This window comes from Hylaeus volcanicus, chromosome 5 (assembly GCF_026283585.1).
Source record: "Hylaeus volcanicus isolate JK05 chromosome 5, UHH_iyHylVolc1.0_haploid, whole genome shotgun sequence".
Classification (NCBI taxonomy): domain Eukaryota; kingdom Metazoa; phylum Arthropoda; class Insecta; order Hymenoptera; family Colletidae; genus Hylaeus; species Hylaeus volcanicus.
Genome location: NC_071980.1, coordinates 20,522,296 through 20,541,719, shown reverse-complemented (window position 1 = coordinate 20,541,719; position 19,424 = coordinate 20,522,296). Strand labels below are relative to the sequence as shown.

The following is a 19,424-nucleotide window of genomic DNA, read 5'->3' as shown; positions in this document are numbered from 1 at the left end:
GCCAGAACATCGTTATTTACGGACACGATCAAAGATGAGAATCGCCAGATAACGTATACGGGGAACAAGTTTTGCTCTTTGATGAAACGCAGGACTGACGTAATAGCGTATGCAGCAACGATGTAATCACGACAATATAGAATCGTTGCACGCGCCACTAATCTGCTTGGCAGTGTGCAACTACCAACGCGAACGAATGTTGGATTGTTACTTTATTCGATAATAAGGAAATATCATTCGAGAACCAACTTGAAAAGGGATATTTTTCTACATTTGAGACTAGAAGCAAGTCAATTTGACTCGTGTATATCGATTTCTTTCTAAAATTACTCAATTATTAATAATGCTTTTGCAATTCTTGTGGTAACCATTGTTAGAGCAGCAAATAGGAATTTTAATAATATAATAGAATGTTAGTTATTTCGATAGATTGATCTTCTTCTTCCTCTTCTAATTGTAAAGGTACGGTTGCGTGGTTAACAACTATGCATTGTCCACGATAATTCTAGCGTTAAATCAAATTCAAAGAATCGATTTGTTGTTTCATACTCGAATGCTGAGGAGGAATCAGCAGTTATCTATGAATCCCACGCTACAGGGATAAGAAAGCACCTATTTTAGTGTTTTTATTTTATTGTACAATCTCTGAGCTTATAGCAATTAGATTCTAACGTAGATATGTCGAACATGAGGTACACTAAAGTTGTAAACGATCGTTCGTAGAAGCATCATCCATTGTAGGTGATTCTACAAGCTTGGATAGTAATAGAGCTATTAGGTTGAATGAAAAAGTGAAGAAAATTGCAATAACGGTCCGTCTAGGTATAAACACCAGGAACAGAATCCGTACAACCATATCTCGAGGCGCTTAATCGCGGATACAAAAGACGACAGCGTCCAATCGAGAAAGACGAGGCGTAATAGTCGATAACTCAGATAGTCGTGGACTTTGCAACATATCCATCAATAATTTTTGAAGAAAACTCCTGTTTCTCTGCACAATTGCGAATATCAACAAAGTTTATGGCAACATCCCACGATGCAGCAGAGATCTTTGTAGAGCCAACAGTTTAATGATACATATGTATGTATATGTCGTAAGGGAGATGATAAAAATGGAGATTTGATCAAATCTCTAAGGTAGATTAGAAATATGACTAGATTAAGAGATACAAGATTCTGGGATAATATCTCGCGAGGTAATAAAATAAATAAATAATTATATTAATCTGACGTATGTGTGTTAAATCTAGCATCGAGTTGTGTAATATTCGCCTGATTGGGTTAGCTTTATGTCTACTTTTAAAGGGGAGTGGTTACAAGCGAAACATAGAGCTGTACGAGTTGTTATTTAACATCTTCCGTGAATTGATCATCTACCTTAGGGATTTGATCAAATCTCCATTTTTATCATCTCCCTTGCGACATATACAGGGTGAGGCAGCTAAACTGTTACAGAGCGATAATGCCTAGTGGAAAAAGTTAAAAGGTTCGAGGGGGCCTCTCTTATATGACTAATGTTTTTTTTTTTCGTCCAGATAAAAAGGCTGTATCAAGGCCACCGCTATTTTCTTTAAATGGAACCATGGGATTTTATTTACGCATTATGAAAGCTGACGTTGAGACGAATCCATCGACCTTATACATGGTCATTCAAAGTTATGCATGGATAGATTTAACCTTGAATGGCCATGTATTATAGGGCGACGGATTCGTGTCAACGTCAGCTTTCATAATGTGTAAATAAAATCCCATGGTTCTATTTAAAAAAAAAAAATGTCGGTGCTTCTGATACAGCTTCAACATCTGGACCAAAAGAAAGAAGTAATAGTGATACAAGATAGGCCTCCTCGAACCTTGCAACTTGTTCCTGTAAAATTTTTTTGTATCCACGATAATTTAAGCATTATCGCTCTGTAACAGTTTAGCTGTCTCATCCTGCATCTATTGAAATTGATTATAAACGAGTTTTCGTAAATAAGTCAATTGATTTTTGTGACATAAATATGTTAGAATATTTTACTTCTATATATTAAACGTATTCAAATGTAGTAATACATTTTGCTTCGTTATAATACATTTAACTTATATGATTATTAATACAAATTTAAATTGTTCTATTGGTTGATTTAATTTATTCGCTAGTCAAGGATTTATCTATCGAATAAATTTACTTCTGTTTGTTTGGTAGGCGAACCTTCGACGAGGAAATAAATTAAAGCCTTTCAGAATTGTGGATATTTAGAGATATATCCAGGTATCAATTACATTTCAAGTTTATGCGTTCCTGGAGAGGTTCGTTTGCGCGACGTGTTTAAGACAGGGAAGTAGAAGATGTTAATAGTCGTGATACGTTCGCGTCAGCGTTCGCACTTCGTTCGAAGCGCGTATGAAGACTCGAGCTTCGTGAAGGGAAGTCACCTCTCAACAGGGGGCGAGTGGAAGCACGTAACTTCTAATATTGAGAACTTGACACATCGGGAAGTTAATGGCTCGTCGCCAAGAATCTTTGCTTGGGGAAAGACCCCCGCGTTCGCTGGACGACGACCCTGAATCACGTGTATCGTAATGCTTCCTCCACAATGATTCCGTCGCCTTCGACTCCAATGAAATTACACGCAGGTGCCTCGAGTATGAAAGAATCGTTCGCAGGATGTGCAGTGAAGCGACAGGTTTCACGTTTTTAACGAAACGAAAAGAAAAAGAGAGAAATGAAAAGGAGTCGAACGACCTTTATTCTATAAAGCAGTCTACAAAAATAGTCCAACGACCTTTCATCATACGCCAAGTTTTTTAATTAACCCTTTGCACTCGAGGTCTTTTTCTCTTGTATCTACCAGTAACTCGAATGCTAAGCTTAGATTGACTTGGAAGATTTAGCCGGATTCGTGATTGCAAACTAATTTCAGATTTTACTGTACCTTTTACTGCCCTTTACAGCACTGACAATCATTTTATCGACACTTCGAGTTCCAAAGAAATGAAACCTAAAGAAACATCAGGTATTGTAGATTTACTGCGTAAAACCTAGTGGTGACCGAGAGTCACCTCTCGAGTGCGAAGGGTTAATCCACCGCAGAATTTTGGTTCCTCACGTAGAGTGTTCAGTAATTCTAGAATTCATTTTGCCTCGAACATGAGGTGTTTATTATTTCCTCTTTTGAGATTAAGGAGCATCGTGTTACGATAACAAAATCGGACACTATTTATGATTTTTTTTTTTACTGAATTCAATATTCAGTGATGTTAAACTTGTTCGTAGTTCATCGATTTGCTACATAATATTATTTCTCTGAAATGGTAATATAAATATTTTGTAATGTTCGTTTCCTTGTACATAATCATTCTTAAGAAACAACTGCTCAACACAATTATGCAACGACGAGGAAGTATTTTCAGATAAAGAAATGAGCAATTGAAGGAGGACTAAAAGAAACTCCGCACTGTCTTCGCAGTGATAATAAGGAGAAAACAAACGATGTAACCGTTCTTTAAAAGAGATGAACGTTTGTAGATCGAGTGTCACAGTGGGCCGTTCCGCAAATTTTCCTTGGTTGAACGAATCACTGGAACGATTAGAGCCACGTCTCGACCTATGGCAGTCATTTTATTATACAAAATTATACCGTGCACTTTATCTTGCCGCACTTAAAACACAGCTCACATGTCTTTGGTATTTCCATTGCGATAAGTATCCTATGTTTCTAAAAAGAAAAGTGAAAAATAAACTACTTAAACGTGTTTCTTGCTGGATGGGAAAATCTGTGCTAACTATCGGTCACGCTCAACATTCTATCTACAAACGTCTAGATCTAGTGTATAATTCAGAAGACTACGAATATAAAAAGACAGTAATATAGACAATTTGCTGGTCAGGTTTCTAATCTTATCTACACGTGTATGGGTCTTATATATGATTCATATTGGTATAAATATGACGAGACGATAACGTGAAAAACGTGGAAGGTATAAGATTTGTTTAAAATTGATTGTCAATTAAGAGTACGTAGAGTGGGTTCGCTTGAAAATATTATCGACATGTCGTAGATAATTAATGTTTACTCTACGTTAACAAGTTTCGAATAATTTATAAAATTCTACACTTATCTCTACACTTTTACTGTCTCAAATATTATTCATAGAAGTCGGCAAGTTATTAGACTCGATACAACAAAATATAAAGAAATTATGATGTGAGATGCACTTTTCATCAGAAAATAAATTGCACAATGTTGCAGATCGGTATCAATGGCTGGAAAATTTGGGGGAAATGTTTTTTTCCTGTTGAATTGTTTTGCCAGTCAATTATCATCGACTGTTATCTTGTAAATTTTAGGTGTTTATTCATAGCTGTTTCTTTCGTGTCTATCGTCTGTTCTGGCAAAGTCAAATGATGTTTACTATATTTTATACGTGTACATTTTTAAACATTATCGGGTACGTCATAATATGACGAAAGTAAACACATAAATTTCGTTGGTTTGGTCCGTCTTTCACACAAACATTCTCGTTATGAGATATTTCCGAGGTAAACTAGTTTATTAGTAGTAGAAGAGATAAACTCAATTTGTTTTAAAACAAACATTATTGTCCTTGCCTAGACGTTGCAAATTTATTAAATTAATACGTGATAAAATCAAAGTTCGAGGCGTCAAATGGTTTTAGAAGACAAATTCAATGAAAATCGTTTTAGAAAAATACTATTTTCAACAAATCTCATCGTTGAATTGACGAAACTGACACATATAAAAGATTCGTCAAATATAATAATTTCAAAATAACAATAGAAAAATAGAGAATGAGGACGAGTTTAGCAACATTAAAAACACAATTATTCATAACGAAATACCCGGAATGAAATTTATACAAATTTAATAACAGTGAAGGAGAACTGACGAAAAAATTTATTTCAATAACAAGCTTCATTTACCATTCGGAGGTTTCCGGCCAACTGTTGTAAACAATTTCTGTGTACCGCACGATATTTATTAACTTTCCATTCACAAACCCGGTATCATCTGGTAACTCTCCATTGTAATTATTCTCTACGTACAGAAAATAGTGTCCACACGTTAAGATAAATGAATCATTACGGAAAAATTGCGGCTATTTAATCGTGAACGGGCACCGTGACGTCTTCGGGCTGAAATCAAACTGCAGATTATTTAATTAGTCGACGATAATCCGTGACTTGTGCGATGGCTAGTCCAACAACAACGAAGGCGCTTCGTGTCAAGGCTGCGATCCGTTTGTCGCGTTTTTTCCCCGATTGGATTTTTCATTTTCGCCTGTGTGTTCCGTAAATAACTCTCACGCGAGCTCGTTCTCAGTCGTTTCGTTCTAATTACCTTGAGTGGTAAGTGAAATAAGGAAGGGCGCGAAGAAATATTACTAGGCTATTTCAAGTTTCCATAGATATTTTCAGTTGAGGGATTTTTCACTATGCAATTTCTATTTTATTGCGTACTCGAGAATAATTGATTAAAAAAGAAAAGTGACTTTCTCATCTGTTGAGTACACTATACTACACGGGGAAAATAATGTTATCATGAATCAAGTATCATATTTGGCAGGAAAAATATTACTTTCACGGGTTGAGACAAATAATTTTGGTGTAAATCAAATTCTTCGCTAATCAGAGAATGAAATCTCCTTAAATAATATATATTGTTAATTAGATGTCAAACGCGATATTGGATCACTAAAAAGTGTAGACCCTTCGACACGAATTGCCAAATTTTCGTAGAATCATCTTGTTTGCTGGGAAAACACGTTTGTTGAGCACAGCTGTCATGATTTAAACTCTGTTTTTCTTATCAGTACGAAAAGATAAAAATCATGGCGTGTATTAATATTTTATTACAATCGAGGCTCGAAACAACACAACAAAAATCGCGAACCACCGAGTCCTTCATCGTTGATACGCGCATCGACGGCCTTGATTCTTATTTTCCAATAAATTAATGCAAAATTATCTCGTGGTTTATAATTATCCGGTATGACATTGACTGGTATTCTGTACAGTTGCAACGAGGCTCAGTGTGTAGCGATGCACCCAAGAAAATACACGATTTGCATTGTTTTCGAGTCGCTCAATCCTTATACAAGCCAATTACGTTTGATAGACTCAGATATAATTCAGTATCTTCATATTTGATCATTTTTTCAATGTACATCAATGTATATTAATGTTTAGAATACAATAAGAATAATCATAAAAATAAGATTTTTTTTATCAGACCAAAAAGAGCTTTTCAACAATGTAATTATACATTTTTATACTTCATTTTGATAAATTGTTTAAAAGTAAGTAAAAGTAATTACTAGCAAAATTTGGAGATATTATATTTAAGAAGAAAATAATGTTTATAAAATAATAGATTAATGTTTCGCATAATACACCAAATGGGCACAGAACTTCACTGCCCGGATAGCTCAGTCGGTAGAGCATCAGACTTTTAATCTGAGGGTCCAGGGTTCGAGTCCCTGTTCGGGCGTTTCTTTTTTGTCTCGAACTCTTCTTCTATATCAAGTAAATTCAAATCGAGGTGCGGTAAAACGATCCACAAGGGCTTGTACATTCACTGCCCGGATAGCTCAGTCGGTAGAGCATCAGACTTTTAATCTGAGGGTCCAGGGTTCGAGTCCCTGTTCGGGCGGTTTTTTTTTTCTTTTCGGATATAAATATAAAATAATTTTCTTTCTACTCAGAATACAGTGCAAGATTTTATCGTATTTTGCGAAATAAATTTTACATAGTTTAATGATATTATTAGCGTAAACTAATGGAGAAGATGAAGATATCGATCGGATCGTTACGTAACCCTACTCGATGGAGTATTTTCGTGGAGTCCCTCTCTTGTACTTGCTTCCATAAAATGGTATGTGTTTGCACACTACTTTCCAGTCGGTTAACCAACAAATTCCCAGTATGACGGACGCGCCGTAGCACACAGCAGATACTTTCCTGAAAAAATGTTAAATTGTGAAATATATTTAAATTGAACGGAAACAGTATTTCTAAATATATACTAGTATAAATATATATACTATAATTATACATATGCTTATTGACTTATATATATGCACACATGTACGTATGAATACATGAAATGTACACCATTGCTCCAATTGGTAAAGAATAGACATTTTTTTAAACTCGCGTGGCACCTTAAAACAGCGAAAGAATCTATAATTATTAATTACAAAGTACTTGTCCCTAATAATGATTGAAAAAGAATTCTCAACTGCATCTGAATACAGCGAAAACAAATACCAATAAAACAACTTGGTCCTTGTTAGAGTGGTAAAGTATCGAGGAATGTTTACGTTATTTTAAATTTATCAAGCGATAAAACGATAACAAAGGTTAAGGTAATTCCGCGACGAGCGGTGGCAAATAAAAATTGTTTGGCCGTTCGATAGGGAGTTAAGGTAATTATTTACCAGACCGCGGCTCGTTCGCAAATCACCGACCACTTTCCGTAATAAGAAAGATATTCTTTGGAATGAAACATTTTCACGATCACACGTTCGAACGTCAGCGATGTTTGACATTAATGCTGTTGCGAATGAACGCCAGTCGAGCCTCGATTCGTCCTTTTTTTTTTGCGCGCGCAATCGTCATTGCAATTCATCATTGCCAATAAAAATTACGTCACCATACGACTTGGTCGAATGGCTTCCGCGGTAGCAACGGACTATATAAATCAACTTGAACAAGTCAAGGAGATCTGGATACATTTAAGACATTTAGAAATATTTTTGACGTTATACATATTAATTAACGTATGAACATTTGTTGGTTAGCTTTACAAATGCATCTTGTCTTTTATGCAAATCCATAAAATTTCGTTCAATTGTTTATTAACTTCAATGCTTCGTGTGTCGTAATTTTAATTTTATTATATTGCAAACAAGCCTGAAAGCTTCAGACTGCCTTTGTAGAACTTCAATATTTTCAACCATGAAACATATACGTATAAATTTACTAATTTACTTATCATTCTCGTGTCAGAACCGACCGTAAACATCACCAAAAAGAAGTCGACGTGTCAATGTCCGTGAAAAGTGTCAAATGGAGAAAGTTTTAACCGTAAAACTTCTTGTTTTACATACAAATTGTTCCACAAATGCAAATTTCAAACTTAAATTCAACATATGAAATTTAAACAGGTACCCTTTCCTTTAGAAATTATTCGTGATCCCCAAAAATTATTTGAAGTACCTACATATTTCAAACACAATATTAAATATTCCATTTCGTATGTGTTATCAAAATAGAAATATTTCATCTGTCGAAGTTTTGTTTTCTATTCTATTTAACCTATGTAGCATCTGCTATTTAAAATAGTATTCGAAATTCTGTTTTCTAAATTTTATCAATGTAACAGTCTTCCGTTTAGATATGATTAGATTCGCAATCGAAATTACGAGCCTGTTTACTTGTTACAATTGTTTAGGATCACGATGAATCACGTTTGTCTGAACTCGAGCGAGGGTGGATAGGTTTTTTGGAGACGAATAATAGGAAACGCGACACTTTCTTCGTGTGGGCTGCTCAACGCGTGAATATAAAGCACGGCACGTGAATAGGTTCTCCATATATGTAAATTAAACGCACACGTGTGCTTCATATTTCTGTCGCGAGTCGCCACGTACAGAATATTTCAGTCTACAGTCTCGTATGCCCGTGTATATGCAAATTGTAGACCTCTAGAAGTAGGAATCGTTTGAATAACGAAGCCCATGATAGAAAAATAATAAGAGAAATTACATAAACTTGCAATCTTTTATTTTATTAATGTTTGCTGTGCTTGAATGGATACTTTGTTATCTATTACCGAGTCAGCATAGTATGCTCCTATGGTTTATAACATTTTATATGAATATTAATCAGAAAACAATTCTCATAGATAAAATAAATATTGTAGAATACTAATGTTTTGAAAATAAAAATATAATATTAAATAGTAAATGCAATGAGTAAATGCAAAGTATAGGATAGCTTTTTAAAATATGAAGATTATTTTGTTATAATGCGAAAGTTAATTACTAAGCATTTGAAAATTGTGTTAAAGGTAATAATCATTACAGAATTTCGATCATATGATGCATAAAATAACATTTTAGTATTGTGTTTGGAATATGTACTTCGAGCATCTTTTCACGACGAAGATAAGCGAAGAAAAAAAACATGGTACAAAGAATTTCCACACAATGAATTTCGTATGGAATTTTCTGATTTGGGCAACAATATATTAATGAATCATGTAGCAATGAATCGCATTGACGTCTAGCCTTTATCGCGCAGAAGGAATTAATTCTGTTTTCCGTAGCGTTCGTGTTCTTGTCGCATTATCAACGAAAGTAAAACGTGACGCAATTGTTTCACTTTCGCGTGTAATCTGCTCGATTTTGCGCGTGGTTCCGTTCACGTTTGCGTGTTCACGCGATTATGGCGAGGATTGATTTGATTCCACGTGCGAATTGCAAAACGAAATGGATAGAATAAAATTTTACATAATTATTTAAAATTACCTCTTGAGGGATATTGAATTAAAAAAGATGAAATATTAAAGCGAGACGGTATATTTGTATGTCAACATCGATATACAAATAACGATTGCTTTGGTTGCGTATGCATGATTAAAGCAAAAGATAAATAAATTAAAAATTTGTCCGTCAAGAGATTAAGATACCCTGTTTACTATTTAATATATTTTACTCTTCTTAGTTTTGTCAAAAACATTACTGCAAATAGTACCTAATTAGGCATGGAAAAATCCACTGGAAAGAATAAAAGGCAGAGAAGCTGCAAGTGACTATTATCGAGCACTAGTCTGTGAATAAATAACGAATTTGAAGCTGACTGTTCGGTTTCACGGAACCCGTTTATTTTTCCTTCCGACGAATCTCGTAATCACACCCCCGGCGTGGTCGTAGACACGTCCCAGTTTATTGTCCCACCGCGGTTATTTTTTCGTTTCTCTCTCTTCTTTTCCTACTTCTCTCTTTCTTTTTAACGACGTCGTTGGCTCGTAAATTCTTTTGTCTTTGTATCGAAACACCGTGCACGGGTGGACGCGGTCCCACGTTTTCGAAGCATCTCTCGGCCCCGCTTCGTCGCTCGCTACGAAAGAAAGCCCCGAGCGCACATGTGCCTAGGCGAAGATGTGCCTAATCCGTTCGCCCCTTTTAAATCTCATTTCTGTGAACACGTTCCTCTCGATACAAACTGCACCACGTGGCACCACGTGGCGTCGCGTCAAATTAAGTCGCGGTTTGTTTTCATTTTACTGGGAAAACGCAATGAATGACTCGCTTTGCGTGTAACGTTTCTGCGAAGTAAGGAGCTTATACCTTTTATTGGCATGAAGGAGATTATAAATAAATTTCATTTGGATCGGAATATCACAAACCAGAGATGGACAAAACCCTAGACTTCGAATAAATCTGAAGTTTGCCGATATGTTTGTTTCGTTTCCTTCTTTGAACAATTTTCAGGAGAGGAAATGAGACAAACATATCGGCAAACTTCAGATTTATTCGAAGACTAGGAGTTTGCCCATCACTGTCACAAACAGACAGATTTTGAACGTTTCGTAATAGGTATTTGCAGAGTCGGTATCCAGAGTTTGAGAATAAAAGAAATTGAGATAAGCTAGAATCGTAGGCGTGTTACTATTGAAGGGGATGAGTGTGAGCTCATTTTATATTCATTCAGTAGAACTCCTATAATCTGGCATCCATGGAACGACTAAAGTTATGTTTTTCAAAACAAAACATTTCGCATTTGACAATCATTGTGAGTCGTGTTTCGAAAATTGATATCGTTTATATACTATTTGCAAGTTCTCTATCTTATACATTTTATTACATATATTTATTTATTTTATTTCTGTTAGTAAATTGAACTGTTATATTAACTGTAGTCGGTTTTACACATTGCCATCTGTTTTGACTGAACAGTAAACGTCGTTCAGTAACCCAACACTGTCAAAAAGGTCCCTATACTAAAATGTTCTCATAAACTACACTCTTTGTAAAAAAAGTTTTACCTTAATAACGGAGACCTTAATATCGTCTGGTGCAGGATTTAGTTTGGAAATGATAACGACGCTTTTTCGATACGATGTTCACTTTCTCTCTGCGATGCTTACACTTCCACGGACGATTTTTCTCTGTGGTTCCTGCTGTCCCCGCTGAGACCTTCGAGTCTTGTCACTATCTCCCTGTTGAAATGCATATCCGTAGATAAGTACTCAAGTTACAACGCTCACATGATCCCGGAAACTCTGCATGCATCCTCGAAACTCATTCAATCTTCTCTCTTATCCAATAGTCTTCAATATTCTCTTCTCCTCATATTGGATGTAATTCAACAGTCTCCTTAACTGCACAAGTTTCTCTACGATAAATGGACAGCAACATAATCCGGGATCGGATATCTCGACGAGACAATGCTAATACAACGATCAAACTTTTTTTATAACTGTTACCATCATATTCCTGACACTTTTCTGATTAAAATGATACCAAACACGACGTAATTCGCAACATATTAACTACATATTGTCTCATCGAAATAATCCCGGATGTTGGTCGCCATTTTCGCATGTCGCTCCGTCCTCTTCTTCATTCGCTGTCCTTCTCTACACTCGAAGTTTGTTGGCAAAACATTAGAAAATACAGTAACGACTGAAGGAGGCATGCAAAATCGGAGACCTAAAACATTGCACTTGAGGTTTTTATATGTTTACACTTGACTCGAGTCGAGCGTCGAACGTAGAAAAGGACAGATAGTGAAAGGAGAAAGAGGTCCGAGAAAAAGAAAACACTCGATAGAAGCGTATCAATCGGTGAGGATCATATTCCACCGGTGGTCGGGGCTACTCGGGCAAAACTACGAGCAAAAGAAATATGAATGAGCTGGCAGCGGTGGGGTGGGTACCTGAGAGACATACAAGGTGTCCCAGCCTAAGTAATACAGAGCTCTAACTCCAAAACTATCGACCGAATGCAACATTTCAAATATGGAAATTGCATGGTAAAATGGGGCTCATGTTTCAGCGAGAAGGAATTTTTGTTAACTTTGTTATTTAACGAGATATGATGGTCAAGTTTCGTTTTTCAAATGGAACTATATATTTTTGTTTATACTATGCGATAGTACTTTTCAAGACGAATGCATTAAGCTTTAATGTATTTACCCGATTTTTATTAGTTTTCAAGCTATAATGCTTCAAAGTTTGCTCATTTTCAAGGAGAAAACTCGGTTCGGCCCCGAGCAGTCCCATTTTGATGCAGTAAACACCATGCGGTTCTTGAAATCGATACGAAGGGTCTCGCTTTGGATTCTAGGCCCAAGGAAGGTAAATGGGAAGAATCCCAATATTCTTATCATTAAATAACAAAGTTAACAAAAATCCCCTCACGCTGAAACATGAGCCCCAAATTTACCATGCAATTCCCATATTTGTAATTTTGCATTCAGCCGATAGTTTTGGAGTTAGAGCTCTGTATCACTTAGGCTGGACACCCTGTACGCTCTTCTTGACATTCTTCGATACCTCAAGTTTCCTCATTTTCACGATACTGCATAAGTAATAATTCCAACTAATATATCCTATTCCTACCCATCGCGTAAGAACTTTAAATTACGCTGCAATTTGCATAATTTGAAACGTTGTTTCAGAATTTCAAATTATGCGATTGTACTCTGTGTATCAATTGTGTGTTAATGACTGTATCAACACACCCAGCTAATGCTGTATGGTATTGATATTTAACCAAGTATCTATGCAGAATATCTTTCACAAATTATTTCAGGAAACATTGATGAAAATGTCGAATAAAATCAAAAATGATTCCAGTAGTATTACCGAATATAACATTTCCTACAAGAATAAATTATCTGTTCAAATAGACCGAGCCAAGTTAGATACGTGTATCGCATAAACGATCGTTCGTAAAATATTTATTTAAACGATAGTACGGATGAAAATTGACCCAGCGCAAAAATTTCTAACGTGGAAAAGGTGCTCGAAGCGCGAGTGGTTTTCCATATTTTTTTACGGAAATTTCGTGGAAACTGCGACGAGCTTAGGCGATCGTTGCCTAGTCTCAATTATGATGCAACGCGTTGGAACGAATAGCTGGATCGTGTCCTTGGCAAAGACCCGCAAAACGCCCGGGGACATTATCCTTGGAACGGCACGATTACGATCAATCAGAGCCGACGACTCCCTCCCTCTCTGTCATTATTCTCTCTGCTTCTTGGCTGACGAGATTATTGATTAGTCACTGGCAGCCACTTGTGCATTCCTCTCACGGCAGTGCAACGTGACGAACTCGCTTTTTTTCCGGTTTTCAGTCGTTTCACCCGTGCCTGCTCGCACTCCGCGAACAGCAGATGCAACCATTCGCTTTTCTTGTCGCATTCGCCGTCTCCGTTTCGCCAAGTAACCACGATCGGAGACGCTGGTCGCCGATTGTCGCTGGTCTTACAAAGAACGAGGAAGTAACGTGCAATTGAGGAATAGTACAATGTAATCGCGTTGAACTGTTAATCGGATTTGCAGACACTTTATTGCAGCTGCCAATTGTAATTTACAAGTATTTAGCGACAGAAACTCATGGGAATTCAGATACGTGTGTTTGTAAGATACGTTGTTCTTCCTACAACATGAGGCGTTTATTTTGAAAGTGGCCCAAGTTCATTTGTCAGTTATTTGTTACTAGTTGTAGTAACGCGTATTACTTGAAGTTAATTGTCATGAGAAACATTTTACGGTTGAGAACATTTACAGCATACGATAATTTTGAACATACCAATTTTCGCACTTATTCTGATAGTCGCAAAATTTACTTTGGAAGCGGTCTAAGTCCAATTCATTATTGATAACGTCAGAAATTGTGGATTTTCAAATATCCGAAGCCTGTGATGGTAGTAACTATAATTAATTAGTATTTAAACACGTAATCTTACTTTTTAGATAGTTGCTTCGGTTGAATACTCGGTACGTTCAAATTTTATGACGAATCCAGGTGTTGATTTTGAAAGTGGGTTAAATCGATTCTTGGTAAGAAGACACATATTATTCGAAAACGCATATTATTCATTTAATAACTGCCGTTATTTTAATAGGAACTGTAAATTTGACTCCTTTAGATACACTTAAACAGTATGACTCATTGATATCCTGTCCGTATAATTTTAATTACATTGAAACACAAACCCTTAAATATCTCAATTCAAGTATAAATGGACTTAGACCACTTTCAAAATAAACGCACGTCTATTATTCTTGGCCAATCCAGATAAAATCTTTTCTGGGTGATTCAATTTGCAAAAATATTAGCTAGACAGCAGGGTCAGCAGGCTACAAGGTTTTGAATGATCGATGGGTTGTTTAGAAAGATTGCAAGAGAACCCACATTTACTTCATGCTGTCAACGTATAAAATATTATTGTAAATAGATGGATTGCCTCCTCCATCTCCAAATGAACAACACAATCGACGATCAATAATTACAAAAATACTATTAATCTTCACACAGTCTCTTAAAATTAATTTCCTACGACCTTTGGGCATATAAAATCTAAAATTCAACGTTTTAGTAGATTTACAGAAATCGCGATGAAAAACTTGGCACAAAGCCTATTCATAAATTCATTAACGCGTTTTCTCACTGCGTGGCGGATGCTCGTCCGATAAATGAACGTCTCAACGACTTAAGCGTTAACCAAATGGTCTGAATAATTCAGACGACGATTCTTGACAAAACTATGTCTGCATAGTTTTGTCAAGAATTGTCGCATAGCCCGTAGACATCACTGAGCGCAGTTTGCGGGGGCGATCGTAACGTTCGAATGCAGAAATCATATCGGTCGACGATCGGTATTCAACGAACACGCACTGCTTATTTGACTGGGAGCATTTAAATGCATCCTAGTGCTTCCGAGAAGACACTACCGACTATTGAATCTATCGAAGAGCTTGGGTAGATTTGCCTCCGTACTTTAAGGCCTGGCTCACATTGACGACGAGTGCACTTCATGCGATTGAGTTTGTAACTGAAGTCTCCAAGCTACTAGCTAGTTTTTGGCCGTTAGATGAAGGCATTATTCAGATTTTGTTGGGAGATGTTGGTGCATATTAATTAGGCATTGACCATTTGTTCATTTTTTAATTTAATTTCTATTCAGAGGCGCAGATAGAATTTTTTTTTGTTCGCGAAAGAGATGGTTCATGTTTTTCCAAATTTTATAAAATTCTAGAGTTCATTTCTTACCTTTAAATTCAAATTCCACGATGCATTTTAAATAGGACACTGGTAATTAATGGAATAAAATATCTTCGACTTCTTCTTTAATCACATTTAATACTAAAGACAAAGATATATTGTAGTACATACAAAGTGGACGCTAAATTTTAGGGGCATATGCAGTGTCCATATACTATTTGATAAAAATGAAGAAGTCTTGATTGCCGCAGCTTCGAATGAACAATTACGTTTCGATAAAGAGGTTTCCCTGCACAGTAAATTCAGGCTTTTTCACAAAATCTTGGACACGTTTTGCGATCAGTCAGATAGTACTCTGATAGGTGTTATTGTTCTCAGTTCGCGATGGCTGATAAGTCATCGTCTGATAGATATCAGATAGATGTGCAAAACAGGATGTTATTCAGTTATTTCGTAAATGAAAATGATTCCTTTTCTTTCCAATCTTTTACAATGTTGACCATGCTTTTTCTGGAGATCAATCATTTAATTGTTTTAACGTTGATGTAATTTTATAGATAAGTAATACCAGCCTTCCGTTATTAAGCAATAGCTTGTATCGGAAAATTCTCATTTGTTTAAAGATATCACGAAAACAGGATCAAATGTTGGCAAACATAAAATGTCTAAATCCAAATGGAATCATAGTAATTCTATTTTAAGCAAAAGTGTAAGTGTAGCTTTGTGAAACAAACGTTGACGCAAACAATTTTACAAATTATGCATGGATACACTGTACTCCCTACAATATCGCGATAAAGTGCAGGAGGCGATTAATGCCGCTACTTTAGACTCGATTGATACAGACCTGCTGATAAATACGTTATCTGACATTGACTTTATACATATATATATACACTTCGCAAAACTAACAATCGATTAACTATACTCTGATACATAGTACAAATGTGCTACGAATTTGACCTCGAATGTGTTTTGAATCTGTGCTACTTGGTGCGCAAATATATTCTACTTTGATATGCGAGGCGCGTTTTTGACTTTGACATTGAACTTTCTTTCTTCCTACACTAAAATTATTTAAACGATTAGTACGTAAATATATGCAGACACGTGTTCTTGTTGGTGTACAGTAGGATTGGTTTATTGAATTTGTCTATACTTGAATATTCAAACACTTTGATGATATAAATACTTGTCGAAAATAATTCGAGTCAAAGGCTATACAAGAATTATGACATACTTTTTTAAGGATAGAAATAATTCCGTTTGGAGTGAATAGCTAAAACTGATTCTTCGCCTGACGAGGTACTTATTCTTTATCTTTCAGTGGAAGAACAAGTTTTTACTTAGACAGTCCTTTTATGGGGCGGCAGACTATATTTGGGAATCTATATCTGGGAACATAGATCTCAGAAACGATCTCAAATGCTTTCATAAAATTTCTCACGGTTCTTTATTGTCGTGCTAATTATACTACCCTGGCAGACCTTTTTAATTTAAAACCAGAGAAAATAATCGTTAAAGATACTATTAAAGTTTATATCAAGAGTCAGGATGACTTTGATTTTATACCGTTGCAACATCGGTTCACTCAAAGAAAGCTCGATCGCGCGCTTTCTTTTATAAAATCTACATTGCGAGTGACTAAGGTCAGAAAATCGCGAACCGTGTCGTTGCATTCGTTTCGTCGCACAATCAGCGATTCGAACTGGAAACAATGGTGACGTTTCACGCGCGATTGTCCCCGGTTCTCTAGTCAAACCAGCCCAGTCAGGAATGTTTAAAGTTTATCGAGGCGTGCAGGTACCGTTTCGAGCCGGGGACCTTCCTGTGTATTCAGCTCCCTCGAATCCGTCACGAAGGCCGCGCTCCGATTTACGTTTCCGCTCGCTCGTAAAACGACTTCCGGCGACACCTGCGCTCCTCTGGGCCCGAAGTTATGACCCGTGGCGGGTCAACTTGCGCACAAATTGCGGCCAACCCCTCGTTTCTTCCGAGGAATGCCTCTTCCTGCGATGGACAAAGTTGTGTAAATATTTATTTGCGGTAAAGAATTAAGAATAAAGAATAGATTCATAAATTTCCAGGAGTAATCGTTTTTCTTTGTGTCTTTGAACCATTGTTTATTTGTGGATACAGCTGGCAAGTTATTGTGGATAGGTTTTATTTGTAGGAGACATTATTTTTAATTTTTAGTCTAATCGTGGACAGGTGGTTTAGTACAATTCAGGAGCAATGTTTAAATTTCAATCAATTTAAATTTCAAAATGTGCTTGTGTATATTCTAATCGAAATGTAATACATGGATGATCACTATATCAATTGATCGTTTCTCGAGTCTTGCCTCAAACCAGCTTTAGAATACAAATTGAAAGGTCAGGCCGAGAATAATCTTTTCGTTTGTACGCTAAAGATAATTTCGAATATGAAACCAAAAGCTCTCAATTATAATCTCAATCTTGGTGCCAATATTTTTTTATCGAAGAACTCGTAAACCACAACCTAACATTTCAAAATGAAAATTCGCCAGGAACGAGTACCCTTCTTTTATTAAGTAACTGTCACGAATTCTGGGAGTAGAATGTTAGATATTAAAAATTCAACGGGAACGCGACTTCTGCCAATTTTTTATTAAATGACACTGTCTCACATCCGTGACGTTCGATATTAAATCCTCCTGTTCGCGAAACGAGCCCAGCGTCGATACCGGATGCGAGATTTAATTCGATGGCATCGGGGCCGATGGAAAATTCATATTCCCCAAAGGAACCATGGGCACAATGGCGCCAGACGCGCCCAGTAACGGCCGAAATATTTCCCTCGCGAACAGTCGCTGACGCATCTTCTTGTCAAAAACTCTCCGGGGTGAAACAGGACTAGAGGATCTCAGGCACCAGTATTGGGCTGAATTTTAAATAATAAATTAAAAGTATTTATAATATATTTCAGCCCTATTAATTCAATTTTATCGTACAAGGCTAGAGGAAGAGCATCATTTCATCTCCTTAAAATGCCCCAGGTACAAACTGTGCAAATTAAAAATGTTACGAATAGAAATTTATAAATAAAGATTAAAAATACAATATTAGTAAAATTGTTCGAAATTTGGACTCCACATAGTTCGTTTTCGAGAAACAAACATAAATGTGACCAAACTACAGAGAGCATCTCTACCCTCCAGAGACCAAACATTGACAACAATTTGTGTAAATCATTTTGCATATTTCTCTTCATCACCAATATTTTGACATATTACAACCAAAAAAATAGGCAGTAACAGTATTGCACTCGTGACTCCATAGAAGCAAACATAATACAAACATAAATGTGACCAAACTACGGAGAGCATCTCTACCCTCCCTAGACCAAACACTGAGAACAATTTGTGTAAAACACTTTGCATATTTCTCTTCGTCGGCAAGTATCATATTTTGACATATTACAACCAAGAAAATTGTTAGTAACAGTATCGCACTCGTGACTCCATAGAAGCTCGATTCCACAATGACTGGAGTAGCCGGATATAGATCGATCGATTCTAGCGGATCGACGTTAAAGGGGAGAAAGGCGAGAAAAATGAGCCTGAGAAGGCGGGAAGATCGAGAAAGAATCCAGAGGGACAGAGAGAGCAAAGGTCGAGTTGGAATGACAAGACACTGCTCGATTCTAAATTTGGTCGCCCTGCTAGAAGTAGGCACGGTCGCAAGAAGCATTAGTTGGCTGTGAAGGGAAATACGGAGGGGGGCGAGGTGTACTCGAACAGACCGTTCATTGTTTGTAATGGCCTGGCTGTGTATACGTCGCGTTCTAATTTCCTTCCTGTTTACGTTCCCCACGACTACTGGCCCGTTCTTCTGGCTTCTGGCTAAACACACAGGGTGTATCGTAACACGTGGAGGTCTACTTCAGCGGTGGATTGGAGACACAAAAACAATGGAAAAAGTTTGTACGAACACGTGCCTTGTTAGACCTTGTTCCCAAGTTGCAGCCGTTTTGTCGAATAGGACATAGGGGAAGTATTGCTGTTGGTCAAAATACCTCCCACGTGAAATCTACTATAGCGACCTCTGTGTATAGGGCTGCGAAGCCATTCAATTTGTGAAAAAACATGCTTCGTGTGTGTGTGTGTGTGTGTGTGTGTGTGTGTGTGTGTGTGTGTGTGTGTGTGTGTGTGT

At 36.8% G+C, this 19,424-nt stretch overlaps 1 protein-coding gene and 2 non-coding genes across 4 annotated transcripts in view; all 3 read left to right on the top strand.

Annotated features, from left to right (window-relative positions):
- Positions 1 to 19,424, top strand: part of LOC128876298 (sestrin-1) — a 254,459-nt gene that overhangs the window by 145,166 nt on the left and 89,869 nt on the right. The gene's annotated exons all lie outside the window — the stretch shown is intronic.
- Trnak-uuu (transfer RNA lysine (anticodon UUU)) lies at positions 6,425 to 6,497 on the top strand. Its single transcript has one exon. It is a non-coding gene; the product is annotated as a tRNA-Lys (tRNA).
- Positions 6,587 to 6,659, top strand: Trnak-uuu (transfer RNA lysine (anticodon UUU)). The gene has a single exon. It is a non-coding gene; the product is annotated as a tRNA-Lys (tRNA).